The sequence below is a fragment of the Kryptolebias marmoratus genome, linkage group LG14 (genome assembly GCF_001649575.2).
Source record: "Kryptolebias marmoratus isolate JLee-2015 linkage group LG14, ASM164957v2, whole genome shotgun sequence".
NCBI lineage: Eukaryota > Metazoa > Chordata > Actinopteri > Cyprinodontiformes > Rivulidae > Kryptolebias > Kryptolebias marmoratus.
Window position 1 is genome coordinate 21,327,137 of NC_051443.1, and position 14,478 is coordinate 21,341,614.

General features: G+C 36.0%; 1 long non-coding RNA gene across 1 annotated transcript in view; it reads left to right on the plus strand.

Annotated features, from left to right (window-relative positions):
* LOC112450340 overlaps nt 1-14,478 on the plus strand; it is a 68,061-nt gene that overhangs the window by 197 nt on the left and 53,386 nt on the right. Inside the window, exon 2 of the long non-coding RNA XR_003038914.1 lies at nt 7,779-7,847. This is a non-coding gene — a long non-coding RNA (uncharacterized LOC112450340). The remainder of the gene's footprint in view (nt 1-7,778; nt 7,848-14,478) is intronic.

The following is a 14,478-nucleotide window of genomic DNA, read 5'->3' on the forward strand; positions in this document are numbered from 1 at the left end:
AAACAGATTTTTACACGTCTGTTACTGCTCACATGTAAAGATAATTTCCTTCTGCTAATACATTGTAAAACAAAAAAATAATTACATGTTTGCATGCTATAAATATATAAAAACACATTTGGAGAGAAAATAGCTTCAGTTTTAGATCAAAATTAAGTTTTTTAAGTTGGACCCAGCAGATACTGAGGCAGTTTTGGTTCCTGTTGGTGTGTGTCAGTTACTCTGTCTAGCCAGCAGAGGGAGATAAAAGCAAACAAATAATAGATGTGAGTATATGATGCCCCGAAAAACCTCTAAATCAGACTAGATTAGAATATTTTATGTTTTTCGTGTCTATGTGGATCTAATCACGACGCTTTAATGTGCACTTATTCATAAACATCGTGTGCTTCTGACACATTTAAAACATCCGAACCAATGAAGTCTGGTTTTGTTAAAAACAAGATATTTAAGCATTTAGTTTCATAATTACACATTTACTTTAGCTTCACATATTCACCTGCCAGACACAAAACCATTCACTATATACTGTATATATATACAGTTTTAATTCTGAATTCTGTTTTTGTTTGTTACCAGTGAGTGGAGTCTTTAAACTAATTTGTTGTTGTTGTTGTACAGAGCAACTGGCTCTCTAGAGTCATACAATTAAACATCTTAGAGACTAAAACACAATAAAAACGCATGCAGTTTATAGGTTTGGACTTGTGGCCAACAATCTTTGGCAGTTGCTGATTTTTGTTTGCTTGTTTGTTTTGATTTTGTTTGCCATTATTGTCATAATGATGCAAATATACCAGTATTTGAATATCGTATTTTTTTATCTGCCTCCCCACCACCACCCTACACCCCCCACCCCACCCTGCCAACAGTAACAATGCATGTTTTGTATAAATGAAATTATATATGAAGTTGTGCACAGACTTCTAAAGTTGTTTGTTTTGTTTTTTTTACGTGCTAGAGTGAGTACTGTTTTTACTTTTACCATTCCATTACCAGAGCGTCATTAGGCGATTGTTGATGCTCAGCGGCCTTCCTTATGGTTTGGCCTTGGAGTTCATCCAGTCCTCTGAGTCCTATTACCATGCAGACCAGTAAGCATTTCCCAAACAAATTAATGCCATATCCTGAGTGGGCCTAAATTTTCTGGAAGAGTGATATAAACTGGTAATGCTTGGAGTCATTTCCAATCCGTTGTGGTTGCAAAACGGATTTCAGACACTTTCTTTGTAAACACAGTCTTGTTATTGCAAGTCGTCTAGATTGTTAAAACACCGCAAACTATGTCTTACTACTGCGAGTTTGTAACTAAATTGTTAGTCTTAAAGCAGAAATATAGCTAAAGTTTTGATTTATCGTGTGTTATCTGTTGGTGCCCGCCTGTTTTATGTTTTGATTATACTGTATATGTTACATATGTTTTTTTTTTGTTTTGTTTTCTTTCCTCGTTTGTTTGTTTTTTATGAAAACAGTGCATGTCTCTATCTCTCCCAGTCCACCATCTTTATATGTTACAATGCAGGTCATGACATACAACCTGTGTGTTGACCTCAGACTATCATCTATCATTAATATGACTTTTGTGTCTGATGTTGTGTGTTTTTTGCTTTCTGACATTCCACAGTAAGGTTCCTTAACTGACCTCACATTTTACCTGCCTGACCCTTTAGTTTTAACCTTAGACATGGCGCTTGAACCGTGTATCTGTTTGTGCTCGACTCTCTAATGTTCCTGTCCTGAACAAGGGTCAGTAGGTTGTGTTTTGGAGATTGGGGTGTGTGTGCAGACCTTTTTCATGCCTTACATTGTGTGTGTGCATGTGTGTTTTAGGACCACAAGAATTGAAGAAGGGTATAAGTTAAGTCAACTAATTAAGACTGGCTCCTAACCTATTGCTGACCCCGGGGACATAACAATGCACCATCTAAAAGCCTTTGTACCGAAGGCCTCTTGGCCACACTAGAGTGTTGGATATCCTGTGTGTGTGTTTTGGCTGACTGGTAGTGCGGGGCTACCTTGATCCAGTAACTGGAGCGCAGGGAGAGAAGAAACGAGAGAGCAAAGAGAAAAGGACGGCAAGAGAGCAAAGGAGAATAGAGAAGGGGTGTAAGAAAGAAAGTGGCTCTTCACTGAAAGAAAGTAAGAGAGAAGTAGAAGCCTGGCCCATGTAATTAGGTTTAAATGAGTTTTCCACTGACTCAGTGGATCGTGGCAGCACTGGGACAAAGATAGACTGAAGGTTAGGCAGTCATCGAGTCGGATCGGGCATGACATGGTCATAAGAAGACAAGGGTACAACAAGGGATGCTGTCAGCCTTGTCTTAAAGCTTTTAATAGGTTGTTTGTTTTGTTTAACTATAGGCACTATGTATAAAAGGAACAAATTAAAAAAACTTTACTCTTATTTCTATAACTCTCTTATTGATCTATGGTTTAGCTAGAAAGATGTATTGAAAGTGAAATAAATTCAATTTAAAAAAAATCTACACTCTTTTATATTAAAAAAGCAAACAAACAAATCCCCAAATGAAGTTACTAAAGAAGAGTAATCCCTCCATACCAAAGTTTTTATTTCATTATTTGGCTGGTGAAATTTACTTTTGTGTTGAAGCACAAAGCAAGCGGGAATCTTTACATGGGAAGCAGTGTGTAATATGTTTTATACGTTTATTTTAAACACAGTCCATAAATAAAAAATAAAATTAAACTGTAGATTGAATTTTATAGCAAAGCACTGATTTGGTCAAACCCTTAATTTTTTTTTTTTTTTTTTCACAAAACCTTTACTCATCTTACTGAAATAAAACACTAAATTCAAGGAAGAGGCAGATATCCTACATACATTTTTTAAATTATTATTGTTAACAATGTGGTCTATATATCACTGAATGTTGAGTAAATTTGCAAAAAAGTGATACTTCTGGGGATAGCTTTTAGGAGAAAATGAATACCCACGCTGCAGATTTAGGTATTCCTGTTGAATGTCCTTGTGCCACTGACACAGATGGCACAACTGTCCTGGTATTGTTGGTTATAAATAAATAAATAATCATGCTCAGCTTTGAATAAATCAATTTAGAATATGAGGTCCAAAATGTATTTTTTTTCCCATTATCTCAAATGATTCAGCCAACAGTCTAACCAGCAAAAAAGTTTGCATTTGTGGTTAAAATGACTTTTGTGACACACTTGTGACCTGCAGTAAAGTTAGGTTCAAAAGGTCACTGAATAACCCCAGTGATCATTGGATTATAGTTGTTTGGTTTTAAAGCAGTTTTTTTTTTAATTTCTGTCACTTTATCAGTTCACTGTAGATATTAAATATTATCTTGTATTTATTACATTTTTAATTGGTTCTCTCATTCTTTAGAAAGATTTGTATAAAATGACAAAATGACCAGCCTAATTCCAAAAAGTTGCCTTTTTCCTTTATCGTCCCAGTGAGTAATATCAGCAAGCTGAAACCAGACCCAAGAAAGGAAAAAAAGAAGAAAAAAAAAAGAATGAGACAAATATGTCTTATTAATTATGCTCATACAATAAAATGTCAAAATCTCCACGGTGGGAAAGGTCTGAGAATACAGAACAGGCTTCCACAGACACCGGTAAGCATAGGCATTAGATTAAAGCTAAAATCTATAACTGATTTTACTTTGTTTCAAAACATAGCCATTCAAAATATGGTTATGTTTTACATTAGTAAACACAGAAATCCTCTTTAAATTCTAGCCCCATAAAACACGAACAAATAAAACTTTATTAAAGCTCAAGTGACAAATTTTATTACCCCCTTGGTGTTTTATGATAAAGATATTTAGCTCGAGTGACAAATTTTATTACCCCCTTGGTGTTTTATGATAAAGATATTTAGAGTCAAAAACTATAGAAATGAAGGACTTGGTGTCTTTAATAAATCTATAGCAACTACTTATGTTCCACTGAGCGGTGGCATGTCCTTAAAGGGGTTTTTATTTGACACAAATAATTGACTGATGGATTATTTGATTACTTTCTGTCTCTCTCTCTCTCGTATTTCTTGCAGCTTGCAGCTTTTTGTTTTATAATCTTCTTTTTGATACTGACAAATCTTTTAAAACTTTAGAATATTCTTCTTTTTTACTTTTTTCGCAGATTTGCATCTGCTTTATCTCTGTGCTTCTCAGTCTTTCTGTTGTTCTCGAGCACTGTGTGACTACTAATACACTCTGTCCTCATGTTGTCACATTACTTTATAGCTATGACATATGAAAAGCCACCCATACACAAATACACTCAGACCATTCTTTTCTTATCATCACACACACCTCTGCCCCTCTAATATCCCTCTCCTCCCTCCTCCTCCATGTGCTACATGGCGGGGTGTGTGTGGGGTTATGAAAACAGTTAGGCTTAATAATTGATGTTCTGCATTTCAATCAATTTCAACACAGTGTTAGGCTAATTAAGGTTAGCGCCATCCTCCCAGGGGCTGTGCACGTATGAGAGTGTGAGTGAATAAAAAGTGTGTGTGAGGTAGCCTGCATATGTGTGTGTTTTTCTGCTCCTGGGGCTCCATGCTCCATTTTATATCTCAAAATACATGGGAATTCTCTATTTCAGGAACAAGAGATGAGAGATAGTCGCTCAGTCTTTGGCTCACTCGATCTCTTTCCGCTTCTCTTTCTCTCTTCTCTTCTGTCTCTCTTTTGCTCTTTTCCTCCCCTTTTTCTCCCCAGGCAGGAAACTAAATGCAATTAACACAGCTGCTTTACTGCCTGCTAATTATTAACACACACATGAACACTCCTACACCGCCCCCCCTCTCTCTTTCTCTCTCTCTCTTTCTCACACACGCACTTCAAAAATGATTATTTTATGCTGGACTAATTTAAAGTTCATTGACAGTTTTTCTATTTAATTAAATACACACAAAAGTACACACTTTAAGAAATGCCAGGTGGACCCAACAAGCTTTTGCATTTGGAGGCAATAATTATCCTGTTTTTTTTGCTTTTGTGATGGCTCGCCAACCTCATTTTTGTGCATTCGTTCTAGTGTGTGTAGTTCACCCAGACACCTCAAGGTGTGTGTAAGTGTGAATCGCTGCCTCTTAATGAGTCTTTAAACCCTCAGTGACAGTATTTAACATTAACAGGAATAACTAAAAAGTCCAATTAAGAAGCAGAGACAACTTTATGACAGCAAAATTTTCTTTCTTATTATATAAGTAAGGGTGGGCCCTGTTCTCAAAGGAAGATGGAACTCATGCAGTACAAATGAGTAATGAGTAGGTTTGAATATGAAATTAGATTATTCAACATGTTTATTGAGAGTATTTCTTTAAACAGCAGTTACTTGTTACAGTTTGGTGCTATTTGCTTTGTGTTAACATAAAACTCTAAAGTCATAATTTTCTCTCATGTTGCTGTTTTTTTTTTTTTTTTGCCAGAGTCTGTTTACAAAGCTTTTGTATCAAATGTGTTCCCTTTTCAAGACCCTTTGTCCTCGTATATTTCTCTGCCCGAACCACAGTATCAGTAACTACATTGTGAGTGAAGTGGAGTTCAGTGATGCATCAACGTAAGAAGATAGAGATGTAAGATGATTGGATGTGCATTGTGAAGAACTGATCTTGCACTGCTCTTATGCCTGAAGAGTGAACAGAAGCCATGTATAGCCTCAAATAATCGAACACCAGGTGTGTTTGTTTAATAATGTCAGAAGAACGAGTGGAGGAAAAAAAAGAGAATTAAACTAAAGAGACAAAGTCTTTGATACGACTAAAAGATGAAAGAGAGCAAAATAACACAGACATACCCTATGTGGATATGTGTGTTCTTGCATGTGGTGGACTCAGGTGTTAAAGTACACCCCCATTATACTTAGGAGTTGTCAGACATAAGGCAGGAAACACAACGCCACCGTCTTTCCACCTCGTGACCTCTCCTCTTCTCATCTCATTTCATGCTCTTTCAATAAGTTCTTTTGTTCTGCTTTTAATCCCACTTTCAGCTCTTACCTCTCCTTTGCAGTCCACCCTCGGTTCAGTATTGATATGTATGAACTGGGAATTCATTACAGGTAATTTGAATAATTTCTAAACGGATTTACTGATGCAGATATTTCCCAAGCTTTTAATTTATCTACTGTGGGGTGCATTTTATTTTAAAAGACTCTTAAAAACTGTCATTTTTATTTTCATAGATAGGAAAAAATTTCTCATTTAATATGATCCATTGCAGCTGTGAAGGTGTTTGGTTGCAATGACTGGATATTGTTTTAGCTAGTTCTAGTATTAATATTTTTAATTACAAACAGAAATACAGCTCATATGTTTTTTTTTATATAAGAACAGCAAATGTATAAAAAACAAAGCAATGGCAACTCTGAGCAAAAGTGCATTTGTCTTTCAGGGGAAAAAAAAAATCATAATATTCCTTTCTAACAATGATAACTTTCTGAGAAGGCTACTTAAATCTAAACCATTCATGCTGTCAGGTTTTATTTATTTTTTGTGAAATTTTGCTAATACATTTTTCCACATTGAAAAAGAATAAATCTCTGAAACAGATTATTAAAACCAAGTACCAAGCAAGCAAGACTTCCATCAAGGGTTCATCATGGAACTTGCTTGTAACAAACCTAATCCACAGCTAAATGTAACAAGTTTCTTTATCTTAGGACCTCTTTGGATGCGTTTTCAAAAATTTGGGAAATCACGAAAAAGTAATAAATGCAGTAAGGATTCATTTTAATAAATAACCCATTGAAATTGATTGAAAGAGCCTTAATGCCATGAGATAAACACCAAAACCTTTTATGCATAATGAACTAAGGCTTTAGCTGTTTCGTTAGCTGTTTTTAATGTATTTTCTGGTTTTGGTGTTTTAATTAGCATTTTATTTGTAACACATACACCCTAAGAAGTTGTTGTCTTTGCCTTCAGTGTGTTTTATTTATTTTTTTCTTTGTGGTTTTTCCATTGTTGTTTCTTTTATACGCTTTCATTGTTTTACATGCATCATGTATATATTTGAACTTTTAGAAATCTAACTTTTTTTGCTTTCCTTTGTCATTTTTTGCAATCAGTAAACACAGAGGAGCTGCAGCAGGGCAGCAGAGGACATGGGGTACTGGGTAGGGGGTACGACCTCAGGCCTGAGGGCACAGAGCCATATTGCACTTTTATGTATGTGTGTGTGTGTGTGTGTGTGTGTGTTCTATGTCCTCCCCTGTTATTCACCACTAACCTTACCATCTTGTGTGTGACTGTGGTTGTGTTTGAATGCATGCATGAATATGTGAAAGTGTCACATATGGGGGGGTGTATTTGTGCACGTGCTTGGATGTATTTGTGTGAATGAAAGTGTGCCTTTGTGTGTGTGTGTGAGAGAGCTGAGGCCCCTGGCCAGGCCATTCGTTATTGATGCTCCCGCCTCGGGGTACGTCGGGGGAAATGAATGCGTGTGCGAAGTGTGCTTGTGTAAGACTGTGTGTGTGTGCGTGTGTGAGTCTGTGTGTGTGTACAGGAGGGGGTCATGCGGTGTCGTCAAGCGGCGGCTGGTGAAAGATGGCCAGCACTGATATGATCAGTCATCTGTTGATCAAGATGTACTGCTGCCGCCCCGTTGCAGTTTTTCTCTTTGATCTTCACTGTTAACTCGGTGTTTCACTTCTCTCTTTTTTGCTTTGTCTTCTTTTTGTGTCTATTTGAATTTTACTCTTGCATAATTTATTGTCTCCATACTTCCAGTTTTTGTGTTGAAGCTTCTGTCTTTCTTTTTTGTGTTTCTTTTAAGGCCCCGACCCACCGAGCTGATGTCACCCTTGTTTGTTTCTGATCCGAGTGAAAGACTGACTGCTATCTTGTGAGTCTAGCTTGACTTTGTAGTTTGAAATTATTGATATTTATGCATTGTCTTTTCATACTCTGCATTTTCTTTTACCTCTTACTACACTCAATATTATTCATCTCCATAGACTCTCCTCTCTTCTGCTTCTTACTCTTTCATCTTTCTGTCTCTCTCCCTTTCATTAAAGTGTCATATTACATGTACATACACACAGTGAGAGCCAGGAAACAATAAGACACGGTCACATTCACATGCTTAGTAAAGTCTAGAATGCACATACACATGGTAAGTATGAAACACACTGAAGAGAGACACAGAAGCAAACATACATGCATATATACAAACTGTGGTAAGTAGGTAAAGTGCTGTATCAACTGTGGTTAACAGTAAAGCACCAGTAAAGTGCATTGCCCTGTGGTGAACAGCTAACAGGCTTGAAAGAGTTTTTTTTTTGTTTGTTTTTTTTTAACTATATGACATGTTTTTTTGTGGTTAGGAGATAATGGGGTTTTACTGTGTGGTTAAGAGCTGCGTGGAGCTGTATGTATGTGTGCATGTTTGTTTTTTTTACATACTAGGAAAAAACACATTGTTGATGAGGGTTAAAGTGCTGTTAATTGGTAAAGTGTCATACTACATAAAGCACAAGATTGTGGGCCAGACTTGTCACAAGGGAAATTGGAGTTTGTTTTTTTTTTTGTAAAGATGAGATTTTAAATCCCTTGTTCAGACATGGTTGCAAATGTATGTTATTTTATTTTATTTTTTAAAATTTAAATGTTGCCATTCAGTTTCTGAGCTGGCAAACTATGTGTGTTTCACAAAATTTCGGAGTCAACAAAACTTTAAATGTGTAACTTGATTCACATCATTCACTAAAAGATCTATTTAGTTTAACTGTTACTGTCTACATGTTCATCAGTTTGTTTGTTTTTTCATATTTGAGCACTTCTTTACATTCTAACTTTATTCTTTTCTCTTGTTTAGTAATTACCAATTTCATTAGTATCAACAGGCAAAGATTGCTGTACACTTCTTGACTTAGTCAAACCCTTAAATGATTTTACTTCACACATTTCCTTGTCAGTGACTCAAATTCATGGAGCATACTAAGTTTATTATTTGAATTTAAAATCAATAAAACTAATTAAAAATTACTTTTCCACTTAGAAGATTCAGTGTATTTCTGTGAAAACCTGTTTAATAATAATAATAATAAACTTATTATATAGTTAAACTTCTACTATGCTGCATAGAAGTGTTACATGGATACCACAGTATTTTTGAAACATAGGAGAAAACATTAACAAAGCTAGCTTTCTAAACATTGTAGAGCTGCAGTGTGAAGAATGCATGGAATTAATTTATCAACTATATAATATGTACAGAGTGTAGTTTGCTACTGTGAGCTGTTGGAAAATGCAAGCATCAGATAGAGAATCACTCAGAAAAAGAATCATTTTTAGCAGATACTCCATCTTCAATGTCTAGAATTGGTATGGTGGTCAAAAAAATAAAAAAATTCTTAATTAGGACATCTCTGCCCATCACTGTGTCAGTGCTGTTTTCTGTGGAAAATAGATAATGTCTTTTACAATGTGTGGTTAGAGTGAAGACCAGCACAGTTCATTGTGCGCTGACCCCAGCTGATGCATAATGTAACAGCACTGACCACACTGATGTATTAGTGCTCTAAATGACTGTATTAATGGTGCTCAATGTAGGGAGGAAGGGACTAAGAGGCCTGAAAAATGCTTTAAGTGAAGGTGTGGAACAGAGATTGGCTAAAGTGGTGTGTGTGCATTGGTGTGTGTTCAAGTCTAAAATGTCCAAAAAGATCAGGGAATCCCTGTCAAGTGAGAACACTTACAGATTATCTACTCTTCTTTAAAGGAAGACATTGCAATGCCAAATCAAACAGCAGACAGTTGTTTCCTGTGCGTCTGTCAGAGGCTAACCAAATGACTCAATATCACTCGCTGTGTTAATGTAATCCTGGCATGAGGTCAGAAACAACCAGAGCAGACTTGATCACTTTTGTGGAAAGCTCGACCAATACATCTTTGTGACATTTGCCCTAATTCAATACTGAGCGAGACGTGTCAAGTAAATTAAAGTGCACTCTAACTCTCCAAGTTTTTGCTTAGTTAGATTTCTGCCCCTTGCTAATTGTTACTGTAGCACATGCCGTGCATGTTGGTTCACGTGCTCTCTCTTGTTGGTGCACAGAATAAATATATTGTCTGGTTTAAGGGTTTAGCTAAAATATTACTATTTTCAAAAATACTTTAAAATGTGACATTGTGTAGGCTGGTGCATGGAGTAGAAAGTAAAGAGTGGAGTAAAATGGGATACATGCTTTATACATTACCATGTGGAATTACCAAGGGAAAGTGTTAACCTTAGTTAAATCATTCTAAAGCCAAGCCATGTTTTTTTTTTTTTTCTCAAGATGTGGGTTTGAGATTAATGTCAAGAAAAACAAATAATGGTGTTTCTTTTCAAACACAGAAGTACAACTGTGGATGTGGATATTTTTATCACTTATCAAGATGTGTCATCTTTGGTTCATGTCGTTATAGTCTAATATTTGTCCTCCACACGAGTAACATTATCTTAACCTTTCTCCTTATCTTTCCTCATTTGTCACTCTGTTTTCTCTTTGGACTTGTCTTCCTCCCTTAGTTCTTCCTCGTCTATCCCATATTGTAAACAACTGTCATATCGGGCCCTCTTAAATAGCCTTCAGAATTCTGTGAGCATGTGCATAGACAAAAAACACACTCCCAAGCATATCTCATCAATGTTTCAGACACAGGACTGAATATCAGCTACCAATACCCCATGTCTGGCCCTCACTTATTTACATCCGGCTGCCCCCGCACCACTGAAACCTCAACACCAACATCAATGATTCATCAGCCAATGTTTTAGCAAAATGCATACCTCCTCTGTCAATACGGTGCAGCAGAGAAGAGGAAGAGGTGGGAGGGCAAATATGGGTTGGTGAATGGCAAGACGAGACAAAGGAGAGAGACAAATGTAGAGGAAGGGAAATTTAAAGTAATGGAGATTAGTGGGAGAAAAGAACAGAAAAACTATTTAAAATGAGATGAAACAAAGGATGGAGAGGAAAATTTGGACATCGGTGGGAGGAAGAGAGGATAAAACAAAATTTAAAAGCAATTTTTTTGAGAAATGACAATAAGATATAGTCAAGAAAAAGACATTTGAAAAATTGACCCCCTCAATCTTTCCCCCACCCCATCTTCTCTTCTCCTGCTTTTCTTTCAAGTCAGTGTCTTACACTTGATCCCTGTTTTACGAATGAAACATGGTCTTTTTTATTTTATTTTTGTAAGAAATCAATGGCATTCAGCAGACATGCAGACACAGGAGTCCAATATGTCTTTTACTCTTTAGATTTCAGTAGAACATGACCCCACTTTCCTCCTGGGGTTTTGTGAAAGTTCACAGACATTTACACATTGATTTTAAAAATGTACCTGTGTTTTGAGATTGCTGTGGTTTTGTGGTATACAGTTACATAAGAAACTCCAATAAAGGGGAATGAAACTAAATGGGCAAAAAGACAGTGGACAGAATGCACAAATCACTGTTTTCTTTTGATTTATGTTCAAGCCTACTACTTTAGTTTGACTTAAATATTGAACTTAATAAAGCTGTACTTAGAAAGTCCTGAAGAGTGATTGTAATCAGGTGACATTTTTACTGCACAATCATATGTGGTTTGATCCTAACAATGCCATATTAATAAATTTTAGTTTACGGATCACTTTCAACTTTATGAATATAGAATGAGTTTTGTTTTAAAAATAAAAGTTTTACTTAGACTTCTGTAGTAAAATGTTTCTTGAGAAATTAAAGTAAAAAAAAAAGAAAGGAAAACAAATAGAAAGACTCATATTGTAAGAAAAAGAGACAAAATCAGGTGCGGTGGCCTTGACTTTGACAAAGACTTGTTTCACGGTAACAAGGACAAGACACTTCTGCTGTGTTTCTCTCTCTCTCCTCTTCTGTCATTTGGCGCCCAGGGTGAAATTATGATAATAAGAGAAAGAAAAAGCTATTACCATGGCTGCTCTCTCATTATGTAAATGATATTAAACAGGCCCACTGTGTGTACATTTGTGTGTGGTTCTAGTGTGTATTCAAGCCTGATCAGCTGAGCAGGCTGCTGGATGTAGACACATTTGTTTGTGTACACTGATGTGCATGTGTGTGTCTGTTGTTGGTTGTTTCCATGTGTGGACAAACTGTTTGTGTCTTTTTCCAACTCTGTGTGTGTGTGTATGCATGTGTGTATCCCGGGGCTATGGGTGCTAATCTCCACACAGTGATTACAAGGTGTCAAACTCCCCCATATTGATTATGACATGTTAATTACATGCTAAATTTCCACCTGCTTTGGTGGCACAACACACACATTGGACTCTAACTATGGGAATTCCTTTCAGTGAACCAAATCATTTGGCTTAGCAAAAAAAAAAAAAAAAAAAAAAAAAAAAAAAAAANATATTGATTATGACATGTTAATTACATGCTAAATTTCCACCTGCTTTGGTGGCACAACACACACATTGGACTCTAACTATGGGAATTCCTTTCAGTAAAACAAATCATTTGGCTTAAAAAAAAAAAAAAAAAAAAAAAAAAAAAAAAAAAAAACTCTCTCTTTCAGCTCCTAATCCAATCTGAACTTAGTTCTTCTTTTAACTTTTGTAACTTAACCCAATTTTAAAAAGCTAGTCAGAATGGGTGCATGCATGTGTACTTAAAAATGTTCAGATCAGTTCATGCATGTTATGTTTTGTTTTTCTTATAAATTACATTTAGCTAGACTTTTTTTTTTTTTTTGTACAAGCAATTTTAGAGGTTGTAGTGTAAAACTGACTCCACTCCTTCCATTTCTCCTATTAACATTTTTCAAATAGCTTTCCATCCATCCACTTTTCTACGCTTCATACTGCACATCCTCACGGGGAGCTGGTGCCTATTTCCAACCATCAAGAGGTGGGGTACACCCTAAACTGGTTGACAACACAGAGACAAACAAACATGCACACACACATTCACACCCAAGTCATTAACCCCAATATGCATGTTTCTGAACTGTGGGAGGAAACCACAGTACCTGAAGAAAACCCACGAGGACAGCATCCATCCTCAGCCGATTTTCAAACCCATAACTTTCTTGAACTGAGGTAACGGTGCTAACTGCACCACTGTGCAGCCTTCAGATGGTTGTATGCAGACAAATTGTACAGTTGCAATCATGTCACAGTTCCTCTGTTGCATACTGTATTAGTTCCAACAATTTTGAGCTTCATGGCCAGGCCTTTGATTTATGTTTAAAGTTTTTAGCAGCTAATTTTAAAATTTGTACCAATGTACTGTACTAATGGAAGATGCTGTTAATGTACTGATGGTACATTCAGTGGATGTTTTAAATTCATGACTGGAACAAAACTATTAGAGACCATAACAATGTAAAAATAGTTTTAACTATTTTGCTATTGAACAACAACTACAGCATCATTTAAATTCAAGTGAAGGTCAGATCAGGAAGCTGCATTTCTTCTTTTTTAAACTGGGTGTATGTTGTCTCCACCCTGCAAATCTGAAGTCTAAAAATATATTTTCATAACTAGTATGTCAATACTTGTCTATGTAATTACATGTTTTGTTGTATTTTTTTTCTAGAGTTGTTGAGTTGTTATTAAAATCAGATGAGCAATGATTTAATTAACTCATTTTACTTCAAGGATCAAACATGTATTGGTCTGTTAGTGCATCCAGGTGCATAATTATTTTAAGTTGAAAAATCACAAGTTGCATGTACATAGAGCACCAAAAAACTTTGCTTCAAAATATTATTATATATATATGTATATTCACAGTGGATGGATGCCTCTACAGTGTCTCTCCAGTTGCCTGTAAGCTATTCACCTGTTGACTTTTTTTTTTCAAGCAAACACTGTAAAATATTGTGCATTCAAAAAAAGAAAAACATTGGTAATCATGTGCAAGCATATTGCAAAACTACTTTTTCCCCAATGCCACTGGGGATGCAGAATTGTTATAATCAATAGCCATTGTTTCACCTAATTTTATGTAGACTCTTTAAACAAATAACACTGAAAGGCATTCTCAGAAACTAATCACAATATTCTTTGTAATTATGAACCTTTCTGACTTATATTGACAGTCTGCCAAACCTCCACCTTTGTTGTGTTTCCCTTTCATTCCTCTTCTGTTTGTGTGATTGTGTGTGCACTGTGCACTTTAATATATTGCTGCTCTTGTGTGTGTTTGTTTGGTGGTCTGTGCTCTATTCCATTGCTTGTTTATATGCTTCATACCACAGGTCCTCAGGGATTCATAAATATTGATCCTTACAAAGGATGGATAGCTGCTTGATAGCCTGTCCAAGCCCTGGGAATACATGTGTACAGACACACACACACACATGCATACACCCACATGCACACACTTTTGTGTGCACACTCCTAAATCCCTCGTTAAGCAGCCATAGCAAAATACAATCTCTCTGTTACTTTGATTCAGAATAAATATATGCATATATATATATATATATATATATATATATATATATATATATACA